The following is a 12792-nucleotide window of genomic DNA, read 5'->3' as shown; positions in this document are numbered from 1 at the left end:
ATGATGACCCACAGCTGGAGCTTGTGTCGTCTGGCAGAGGCCTTCCACTGGCTTTCCCGGTTATAATTATTCAATTCAATTCAATTCAGTTCAAGTTTATTCTCTATAATGGTTACAATGTGGGGTTTACAGGTTTTGTAGGTAGTAGGTTGGTAAACAGCAACCGTCCAGGGAGGTACTACCGTCTCGCCAAGTGAGTGTAAAACGAAAGCCTGTAATTGTTTTACATGATGGTAGGATTGCTGGTGTCTTTTGTCTGTCTCATAAATATGCAAGATTACAGGTAAGTCTTGCTACTTCTACTTACACTTAGGTCACACTACACATACATGTACAAGCATATATATACACACCCCTCTGGGTTTTCTTCTATTTTCTTTCTAATTCTTGTTCTTGTTTATTTCCTCTTATCTCCATGGGGAAGTGGAACAGAATTCTTCCTCTGTAAGCCATGCGTGTCGTAAGAGGCGACTAAAATGCCGGGAGCAAGGGGCTAGTAACCCCTTCTCCTGTATATATTACTAAATTTAAAAGGAGAAACTTCAGTTTTTTCTTTTGGGCCACCCTGCCTCAGTGGGATACGGCTGGTACGTTGAAAGAAAGAAAAAAGATATATATATATATATATTATATATATATATATTATATATATATATATATATATATTATAATATATATATATATATTATATATACCTGGAGTTTACCTGGAGAGAGTTTCGGGGGTCAACGCCCCCGCGGCCCGGTCTGTGACCAGGCCTCCTGGTGGATCAGCGCCTGATCAACCAGGCTGTTGCTGCTGGCTGCACGCAAACCAACGTACGAGCCACAGCCCGGCTGATCAGGAACTGACTTTAGGTGCTTGTCCAGTGCCAGCTTGAAGACTGCCAGGGGTCTGTTGGTAATCCCCCTTATGTGTGCTGGGAGGCAGTTGAACAGTCTCGGGCCCCTGACACTTATTGTATGGTCTCTTAACGTGCTAGTGACACCCCTGCTTTTCATTGGGGGGATGTTGCATCGTCTGCCAAGTCTTTTGCTTTCGTAGTGAGTGATTTTCGTGTGCAAGTTCGGTACTAGTCCCTCTAGGATTTTCCAGGTGTATATAATCATGTATCTCTCCCTCCTGCGTTCCAGGGAATACAGGTTTAGAAACCTCAAGCGCTCCCAGTAATTGAGGTGTTTTATCTCCGTTATGCGCGCCGTGAAAGTTCTCTGTACATTTTCTAGGTCGGCAATTTCACCTGCCTTGAAAGGTGCTGTTAGAGTGCAGCAATATTCCAGCCTAGATAGAACAAGTGACCTGAAGAGTGTCATCATGGGCCGAATAGGCAGAACTTGCGATCTTGGCTTAAATAGCAACGTTCATCTTGCCATATAGGACAAGTGAAAATTTATGTATGGAATAATTTCGCCAAAATCATTCTGAACCTAACGAAAAAAATATATTTGATTGTGTTTGTTTAGTATTAAATTACTGTAAACGTATTTAAAATATATTTAGTTGGGTTAGGCTAAAATAAATTGCTCTTGTTATAATAAGGTTAGGTAAGTTTTCAGAGATTCTTCTGGTGCAAAATTAAATTTTTTTACATTAACATTAATGAAAAAATATATCTTTAAACGTATAAGAGAAAGTTTTAGAAAGGACTTAATTTTAAATGAGTTCTTGCTAATTGACCAGTTTTACATATTCGGCACGACATATATATATATACATAACCAGAGGGAGAAATGTTACCATTCCTCCCGAAAAACAATACAGATGAGGTGGAAGTAATACCCTAAGTATTACCGCCCACAGGATGGGTATGGGGGGGCATAATAAACATATTAAACTTAAACTTAACAACAAAATTACTTGAGTAGCTCACTCATTTCCTTGCTGTCATCTGTGTAAGACCCATCTCGTCTAATTAGGGGCCCAATACTGGATGTTGTTCTCGACTTTGATTTGGCATAAGAAAAGAAACTTTTCAGGTTTCTTTCAATATCGTTTATGGCTTTTAGTTGTTTCCGCGTATCTTGGCTCCTGTAAGATTCCTTCAACTTTAGTTCGATGTTTGCTATTTCTCCGACCAGTGTCTCCCTACGTATTACAGATATATTCGTCTCTTTTAGCCGCTCTGTTATTCTCTGCCTTCGCTTGTATAAGGAGTTTACATCTCTTCCTTACAGGAATATGCCGCCTTGAGCAGGCCTCGAGTGCTACAGATTTAATTTATTTTAGACATAGTTTTGGATTCGTGTATTACAACACAGTAGTATGCTAGTATCACAACACAGTAGTATCCAAGTATCACAACACAGTAGTATGCTAGTATTACAACACAGTAGTATGCTAGTATCACAACACAGTAGTATCCAAGTATCACAACACAGTAGCATGCTAGTATTACAACACAGTAGTATGCTAGTATTACAACACAGTAGTATGCTAGTATCACAACACAGTAGTATCAAAGTATCACAACACAGTAGTATGCTAGTATTACAACACAGTAGTATCCTAGTATTGCAACACAGTAGTATCCTAGTATTACAACACAGTAGTATCCTAGTATTACAACACAGTAGTATTCTAGTATTACAACACAGTAGTATGCTAGTATTACAACACAGTAGTATCCTAGTATTACAACACAGTAGTATCCTAGTATTACAACACAGTAGTATCCTAGTATTACAACACAGTAGTATCCTAGTATTACAACACAGTAGTATCACAACACAGTAGGATCCTAGTATTACAAAACAGTAGTATCCTAGTATTACAACACAGTAGTATCCTAGTATTACAACACAGTAGTATCCTAGTATTACAACACAGTAGTATCCTAGTATTACAACACAGTAGTATCCTAGTATCACAACACAGTAGTATCCTAGTATTACAACACAGTAGGATCCTAGTATTACAATACAGTAGTATCCTAGTATTACAACACAGTAGTATCCTAGTATTACAACACAGTAGTATCCTAGTATTACAACACAGTAGGATCCTAGTATTACAACACAGTAGGATCCTAGTATTACAACACAGTAGGATCCTAGTATTACAACATAGTAGTATCCTAGTATTACAACACAGTAGTATCCTAGTATTACAACATAGTAGTATCCTAGTATTACAATGGAAATATAAACACAAATGCAGTATAATGTGATCCTTTATTGACAACGTTTCACCCACACAGTGGGCTTTTTCAAGTCACACACGGATCTACCTGGGGTTGGAAGGTACGAGAGTATTTAAAGGCATGTTCAGAATGTTGAGGTCAGGTGGAGAATGCTGCATCTGATGATCTACCGGGTGGGGTTATAGAGTCTTGGGTAGCTTGGCAGGGGTATTGGACAAGTTGTGAGTAGACCTTCTGCAGTGTTCTATGTTCTTATGTGGGATAGCGATGAAGAAGTTTCTTGGCGAGTGGTTCAGCTATGTTATAGAAGCCATTGTTCTGGTTGAAATTGTTGGTTGTAGAGATGAGCGATGATTCCAGGATTCTTCTGTATTGAGTGTTGTCTTCTGTGGCTATAAGTCTTGAGTTTCTGTAGTTAATTAAATGGTTGTGTGAATTGCGATGTTGTACACAGGCATTCCTTGTATCGTCAGTCCTGCTTGCATATTGGTGTTCTGAAATACGTGTTTGGAGGTCTCTTGATGTTTCGCCCACATATAATTTGTTGCAGTCATTACAAGGGATTATGTATACCCCTGCAGAGGATGGAGGCTTGTCCTGTCTACTACTGGTGATGTCCTTGATGGTCGTGGTTGTGGAGGTAGATACTTGGAATGATGTTTTCGCAAAGATGTTGGAAACATGTTTGGCAATGGAGTTGGTTGGGAGGACTATGTATCTCTTCTCGGTAGTGTCTTCTCTGGGTGTGTTGAAGATGTTTAATGCCCGCCGTCTGCAGTCTCTGATGAAGTGACGAGGATAGTGGAGTTTAGAAAATACTTGTTCAATTATAGTGCATTCTTCCTCAAGGAACTCATTGCTGCAGATTCTAAGTGCACGTAGGAAAAAGCCTATAATTACACCACGTTTAGTTTTGGTGTCGTGGTGAGAGTAGAAGTGGAGAAGATCGTTTTGGTTGGTGGGTTTTCGATAGACTTTAAAACGAAGTTCGTGGTCAGCTTTGCAGAGCAGAACATCAAGGAAAGGAAGAGTGTTGTCGACTTCTTCTTCAAGTGTGAACTTGTCCAATACCCCTGCCAAGCTACCCAAGACTCTATAACCCCACCCGGTAGATCATCAGATGCAGCATTCTCCACCTGACCTCAACATTCTGAACATGCCTATAAATACTCTCGTACCTTCCAACCCCAGGTAGATCCATGTGTGACTTGAAAAAGCCCACTGTGTGGGTGAAACGTTGTCAATAAAGGATCACATTATACTGCATTTGTGTTTATATTTCCATTGTGTCGGTATTTTATTCCATTTATTTCCATCCTAGTATTACAACACAGTAGTATCCTAGTATTACAACACAGTAGGATCCTAGTATTACAACATAGTAGTATCCTAGTATTACAACACAGTAGTATGCTAGTATTACAACACAGTAGTATCCTAGTATTACAACACAGTAGTATCCTAGTATTACAACACAGTAGTATCCTAGTATTACAACATAGTAGTATCCTAGTATTACAACACAGTAGTATCCTAGTATTACAACACAGTAGTATCCTAGTATTACAACACAGTAGTATCCTAGTATTACAACACAGTAGTATCCTAGTATTACAACACAGTAGTATCCTAGTATTACAACACAGTAGGATCCTAGTATTACAACACAGTAGGATCCTAGTATTACAACATAGTAGTATCCTAGTATTACAACACAGTAGTATCCTAGTATTACAACACAGTAGTAGCCTAGTATTACAACACAGTAGTATCCTAGTATTACAACACAGTAGTATCCTAGTATTACAACATAGTAGTATCCTAGTATTACAACACAGTAGTATCCTAGTATTACAACACAGTAGTATCCTAGTATTACAACAAAGTAGGATCCTAGTATTACAACATAGTAGTATCCTAGTATTACAACACAGTAGTATCCTAGTATTACAACAGTAGGATCCTAGTATTACAACATAGTAGTATCCAAGTATTACAACACAGTAGTATCCTAGTATTACAACACAGTAGTATCCTAGTATTACAACACAGTAGTATCCTAGTATTACAACACAGTAGAATCCTAGTATTACAACACAGTAGGATCCTAGTATTACAACACAGTAGGATCCTAGTATTACAACACAGTAGTATCCAAGTATCACAACACAGTAGTATCCTAGTATTACAACACAGTAGTATGCTAGTATTACAACACAGTAGTATCCAAGTATCACAACACAGTAGTATCCTAGTATTACAACACAGTAGTATCCTAATATTACAACACAGTAGTATCCTAGTATTACAACACAGTAGTATCCTAGTATTACAACACAGTAGTATCCTAGTATTACAACACAGTAGTATCCTAGTATTACAACACAGTAGTATCCAAGTATCACAACACAGTAGTATCCTAGTATTACAACACAGTAGTATGCTAGTATTACAACACAGTAGTATCCTAGTATTACAACACAGTAGTATGCTAGTATTACAACACAGTAGTATCCAAGTATCACAACACAGTAGTATCCTAGTATTACAACACAGTAGTATCCTAGTATTACAACACAGTAGTATCCTAGTATTACAACACAGTAGTATGCTAGTATTACAACACAGTAGTATCCAAGTATCACAACACAGTAGTATCCTAGTATTACAACACAGTAGGATCCTAGTATTACAACACAGTAGTATCCTAGTATTACAACACAGTAGTATGCTAGTATTACAACACAGTAGTATCCAAGTATCACAACACAGTAGTATCCTAGTATTACAACACAGTAGTATCCTAGTATTACAACACAGTAGTATCCTAGTATTACAACACAGTAGTATCCTAGTATTACAACACAGTAGTATCCTAGTATTACAACACAGTAGTATCCTAGTATTACAACACAGTAGTATCCTAGTATTACAACACAGTAGTATCCAAGTATCCCAACACAGTAGTATGCTAGTATTATGCTAGTCGTTAGTGGTCAGTGGTCAGTCGTCAGTGGTCAGTGGTCAGTCGTCAGTGGTCAGTGGTCAGTCGTCACTGTGAGGTCACAGACCCTGAGCTGCTTTGGGGATTAGCGTGGACGGTTACAAAGCATGGCTTGCTTCTGCAGTGTTTTAAAAATTGAGGTTGGAGAGTTGAAGGAGGAGGTCTTGCTTCTCCAGGAGGAGATTAGGAGGCTGAAGGTCCACCTCAATGGGTCTGGGAGAGAGTGTGAGGTGGCTGGAGTTGTGGGGAATGAGGCTTCTAGCAGTGAGGTGCAGTCTGTCTCTCGCTGTGAGGAGGCTGTAGTTGGGGAGGTAGCAACGGCTACCAGCAGTGAGGTGCAGCCCAGCACCTGCTACAAGTGGCGAGTGGTTCACAGTAATGGGAGGCGCATCAGAGTAAGGAAAGTTAAGAGTGAAGATCTGAAGGTAGGAAATCGCTTCTCTGTTCTTCAGGATGAATGTACTTCAGTGGCCAGTGAAGGTAAGGGTACTACTGCCCCTGCTAATGGAGGTAAGCGCATTCTTGTGGTTGGTGACTCTCAGGTAAGATATATTGACCGTGCTTTTTGTAATAGGAATAAGAAGATGAGAGATAGAGTGTGCTTCCCTGGAGCTGGTGTTGGGGACATAGTCAACAGGCTGGATAACATCATGTCAGGTAATGGGAACAAGCCCATTATATGTCTCAGTGCTGGTGGAAATGATATTGGGAAGGGTAGGAGAGAAGAGCTGCTAGATAAGTACAGCTCAGCTATAGATTTCATTAAGTCTAAGGGAGGGATCCCAATCATATGTAGCATCTTGCCTAGAAGGGGAGTAGGAAATGAATGGCTGTCTAGGGCAATTGGTGTAAATTGCTGGCTAGACAGATACTGCAAGGAACTTGCAATCCCATTCATTGACAACTGGAACAACTTTTATGGCAAACATGATATGTATGCAAGGGATGGGGTACATCTCTCTGGGGCTGGGGTGGTAGCACTTGCAGACTCAATTGAGAAGGCCATTGGTGAAATGCCTATGATTTTAAACTGATGAAAGATAGAGGTATGGGTGTGTGTGGGAAACAAGCAGGTTGCAACACCAGGGTTGGAAACAGTAAATGTATAAAAGGCATTCAGCATGAAGTTATAAATAAAGACAATAGATCAGGTCAGCAAACAAAGGGGGACAGCAGAGGGCAGCAAGGGACTAGCTCCCTTAAGGTTTACTATACTAATAGCAGGAGTGTAAGAAATAAGATAGATGAGCTAAGATTAATTGCAAGTGCAGGAAACATAGATATTATTGCTATAACAGAGACCTGGCTCAATCTGAAAGATAGAGAGATGCCCTCTGAATGTCACATACAAGGCTATAAATTATTCCACACTGACAGGGTCAACAGGAAAGGTGGTGGAGTAGCGATGTATGTCAGAGACAATTTAAATTGTTGTGTTAGACAAGATATTAAATTAGAAGCATCAGCCACTGAATCTGTTTGGTTACAGCTTCTCGAGGGCCGAGAAAAACTAATTTTGGGTGTGATTTACAGGGCCCCAAATCTTGATAGGGAGTGCAGTAAACTTCTATGGGACGAAATTCGTAAGGCATCTACATACGAAAATGTTGTGCTAATGGGAGATTTCAACTATAGACAGATTGACTGGAGCAATTTGACAGGAAATTTAGAGTCAGGTGACTTTCTTGATACGATCCAGGATTGTTTTTTAAAACAGTTTGTGACAGAGCCTACTAGGGGAAATAACCTCCTTGACTTGGTTCTTGCCAGTAGGGAAACACTAATTAATAATCTTGAGGTTAATGATGAGCTTGGGGAAAGTGATCACAAATCACTCAGTTTTAATATATCATGGAATTCCCCTAATAATGGCAATCAAGTCTCCGTCCCTGACTTTCGCTTGGCTGATTTCATAGGACTGAAAAATTACTTAGGTGGGCTGAACTGGAATGACCTGACTAAGGGTCAGGTAGGTGGTGATGGTTGCCGATATGATGCTTTCCAGGGCATAGTTCTAGCTGCTCAGTCAAATTATGTTCCAAATAGGGAAATCAGATCAAACAAAAATGATCCTAAATGGATGAACAATAGATTAAAATATCTGATTGGTCAAAAGAGAGGCATATATAGGCAAATCAAAAGAGGAGAGGGGCAATTAAGAAATCGATATATTCAGTTAAAGAGAGAAATAAAAAAGGGAATTAGAAAAGCAAAAAGAGATTATGAGGTTAAAGTTGCAAGAGAATCGAGACTAACCCAAAAGGATTCTTTCAGGTATACAGAAGTAAGATCAGGGACAAGATAGGCCCACTCAAAAGTTCCTCGGGTCAGCTCACTGACAGTGATAAGGAAATGTGTATAATTTTTAACACATACTTCCTCTCAGTTTTTACACAGGAGGATACCAGCGATATTCCAGTAATGATAAATTATGTAGAACAGGACGAGAATAAACTGTGCACGATTAGGGTCACAAGTGACATGGTCCTTAGGCAAATAGATAAATTAAAACCTAACAAATCCCCAGGCCCTGATGAACTGTGTGCAAGGGTTCTAAAGGAGTGTAAAGAGGAGCTTAGCACACCTTTGGCTAATCTTTTCAACATATCACTACAAACGGGCATGGTGCCAGATAAGTGGAAAATGGCAAATGTGATACCTATTTTCAAAACAGGTGACAGGTCCTTAGCTTCGAACTATAGACCAATAAGCCTAACCTCCATAGTGGGAAAATTTATGGAATCAATAATTGCCGAGGCAGTTCGTAGCCACCTTGAAAAGCATAAATTAATCAACGAATCTCAGCATGGTTTTACAAAGGGGCGTTCCTGCCTTACGAATTTATTAACTTTTTTCACTAAGGTATTTGAGGAGGTAGATCATGGTAATGAATATGATATTGTGTATATGGACTTCAGTAAGGCTTTTGACAGGGTCCCACATCAGAGACTATTGAGGAAAATTAAAGCACATGGAATAGGAGGAGAATTTTTTTCCTGGATAGAGGCATGGTTGACAAATAGGCAGCAGAGAGTTTGCATAAATGGGGAGAAATCAGAGTGGGGAAGCGTTACGAGCGGTGTTCCACAGGGGTCAGTATATCAAAATGGTATACAGTACCGACAGGTTGTTAGGTAAGACACATATGCAACAGTTAGACAACTTTATTCCGAAACGTTTCGCCTACACAGTAGGCTTCTTCAGTCGAATACAGAAAGTAGGCAGGAACAGTAGAGATGTGAAGACGATGTAATCAGTCCATCACCCTTAAAGTCGTAGAATTTGAGGTTGTCAGTCCCTCGGCCTGGAGAAGTTCAGTTTCATAGTCAGGAACTATCTGAAGAACAAGCGACAGTGCGGAGACTTAAATACTGTCGGAAGGAGAGGTGCAGGGTAGTAGTAGTAGTAGTAGTAGTAGTAGTAGTAGTAGTAGTAGTAGTAGTAGTAGTAGTAGTAGTAGTAGTGAGAGGCCACTGAGAGGTCATGTCCCTCTCAGATCCAACACTTCTCACTTGAAAAGCTTGTCCAAGGTGTTTTCTGTACCAAGATGCCACGTGTTGCAGTGTCTGACAAGATGAACATCAAAATGGTATACAATACCGACAGGTTGTTAGGTAAGACACATATGTATTCGACTGAAGAAGCCTACTGTGTAGGCGAAACGTTTCGGAATAAAGTTGTCTAACTGTTGCATATGTGTCTTACCTAACAACCTGTCGGTATTGTATACCATTTTGATGTTCATCTTGTCAGACACTGCAACACGTGGCATCTTGGTACAGAAAACACCTTGGACAAGCTTTTCAAGTGAGAAGTGTTGGATCTGAGAGGGACATGACCTCTCAGTGGCCTCTCACTACTACTACTACTACTACTACTACCCTGCACCTCTCCTTCCGACAGTATTTAAGTCTCCGCACTGTCGCTTGTTCTTCAGATAGTTCCTGACTATGGAACTGAACTTCTCCAGGCCGAGGGACTGACAACCTCAAATTCTACGACTTTAAGGGTGATGGACTGATTACATCGTCTTCACATCTCTACTGTTCCTGCCTACTTTCTGTATTCGACTGAAGAAGCCTACTGTGTAGGCGAAACGTTTCGGAATAAAGTTGTCTAACTGTTGCATATGTGTCTTACCTAACAACAGGGGTCAGTGTTGGGCCCCCTGCTGTTCACAATCTACATAAACGACATAGATGAGGGCATAAAGAGCGACATCGGCAAGTTTGCCGATGACACCAAAATAGGCCGTCGAATTCATTCTGACGAGGACATTCGAGCACTCCAGGAAGATTTGAATAGACTGATGCAGTGGTTGGAGAAGTGGCAGATGCAGTTTAATATAGACAAATGCAAAGTTCTAAATGTTGGACAGGACAATAACCATGCCACATATAAACTAAATAATGTAGATCTTAATATTACGGATTGCGAAAAAGATTTAGGAGTTCTGGTTAGCAGTAATCTGAAACCAAGACAACAGTGCATAAGTGTTCGCAATAAAGCTAATAGAATCCTTGGCTTCATATCAAGAAGCATAAATAATAGGAGTCCTCAAGTTGTTCTTCAACTCTATACATCCTTGGTTAGGCCTCATTTAGATTATGGTGCACAGTTTTGGTCACCGTATTACAGGATGGATATAAATTCTCTGGAAAATGTACAAAGGAGGATGACAAAGTTGATCCCATGTATCAGAAACCTTCCCTATGAGGATAGACTAAGGGCCCTGAATCTGCACTCTCTAGAAAGACGTAGAATTAGGGGGGATATGATTGAGGTGTATAAATGGAAGACAGGAATATATAAAGGGGATGTAAATGGTGTGCTGAAAATATCTAGCCTAGACAGGACTCGCAGCAATGGTTTTAAGTTGGAAAAATTCAGATTCAGGAAGGATATAGGAAAGTACTGGTTTGGTAATAGAGTTGTGGATGAGTGGAACAAACTCCCGAGTACAGTTATAGAGGCCAGAACGTTGTGTAGCTTTAAAAATAGGTTGGATAAATACATGAGTGGATGTGGGTGGGTGTGAGTTGGACCTAATAGCTTGTGCTACCAGGTCGGTTGCCGTGTTCCTCCCTTAAGTCAATGTGACCTGACCTGACTAGATTGGGTGCATTGGCTTAAGCCGGTAGGAGACTTGGACCTGCCTCGCATGGGCCAGTAGGCCTTCTTCAGTGTTCCTTCGTTCTTATATTCTTATTACAACACAGTAGTATCCTAGTATTACAACACAGTAGTATCCTAGTATTACAACACAGTAGTATCCTAGTATTACAACACAGTAGTATCCTAGTATTACAACACAGTAGTATGCTAGTATTACAACACAGTAGTATGCTAGTATTACAACACAGTAGTATCCTAGTATTACAACACAGTAGTATCCTAGTATTACAACACAGTAGTATCCAAGTATCACAACACAGTAGTATCCTAGTATTACAACACAGTAGTATCCTAATATTACAACACAGTAATATCCTAGTATTACAACACAGTAGTATGCTAGTATTACAACACAGTAGTATCCAAGTATCACAACACAGTAGTATCCTAGTATTACAACACAGTAGTATCCTAGTATCACAACACAGTAGTATGCTAGTATTACAACACAGTAGTATCCTAGTATCACAACACAGTAGTGTCCTAGTATTACAACACAGTAGGATCCTAGTATTACAACACAGTAGTATCCTAGTATTACAACACAGTAGTATCCTAGTATTACAACACAGTAGTATCCTAGTATCACAACACAGTAGTATGCTAGTATTACAACACAGTAGTATCCTAGTATCACAACACAGTAGTGTCCTAGTATTACAACACAGTTGGATCCTAGTATTACAACACAGTAGGATCCTAGTATTACAACACAGTAGGATCCTAGTATTACAACACAGTAGGATCCTAGTATTACAACACAGTAGTATCCTAGTATTACAACACAGTAGTATCCTAGTATTACAACACAGTAGGATCCTAGTATTACAACACAGTAGTATCCTAGTATTACAACACAGTAGGATCCTAGTATTACAACACAGTAGTATCCAAGTATCACAACACAGTAGTATCCTAGTATTACAACACAGTAGTATCCTAGTATCACAACACAGTAAGATTCTTGTATAACCTCACAGTAGTATCAGAGCAGATTTAAACTAGAATGAGACACTCCCCATACAGGCGAAGACGAAGAATCACAGAGCTGCTGAAAGGGGTTAGTATATCTGAAATACGAAGGGAGGCACTGGTCAGAGAAATAGCAAATATCGAACTTAAGCTTAAGGAATCATACAGGAGGCTAGAAATTCAGGCAAAACTTAAAGCCTTCAATGAAACTGAAAAAAAAAAATATTTTCTTATGCCAAATCTAAGGCCAAAACAACATCCACATCCAGTATTGAACCCCTGCTTAAACGAAATGGAACTTAGATGACAGCAAAGAAATGAGTGAGATACTAAAGTGTGACTGTGTTTAGAGAGCCGTTAATTGGACTGAGAGTCGAAAATCTAAACGAATTTTTTATGAGACTAAAAATTTGGTAAATTAAAAAATCTCTGGTATTATCCTAACACCATAAGTCGTCGAAAAAGCAGTAAATGACATGCCCATGCACTCTGCCCCAGGCCC

The sequence above is a fragment of the Cherax quadricarinatus genome, chromosome 8, assembly GCF_038502225.1.
Source record: "Cherax quadricarinatus isolate ZL_2023a chromosome 8, ASM3850222v1, whole genome shotgun sequence".
Lineage (NCBI taxonomy): Eukaryota > Metazoa > Arthropoda > Malacostraca > Decapoda > Parastacidae > Cherax > Cherax quadricarinatus.
Note: the sequence above shows the minus strand (reverse complement) of the source record.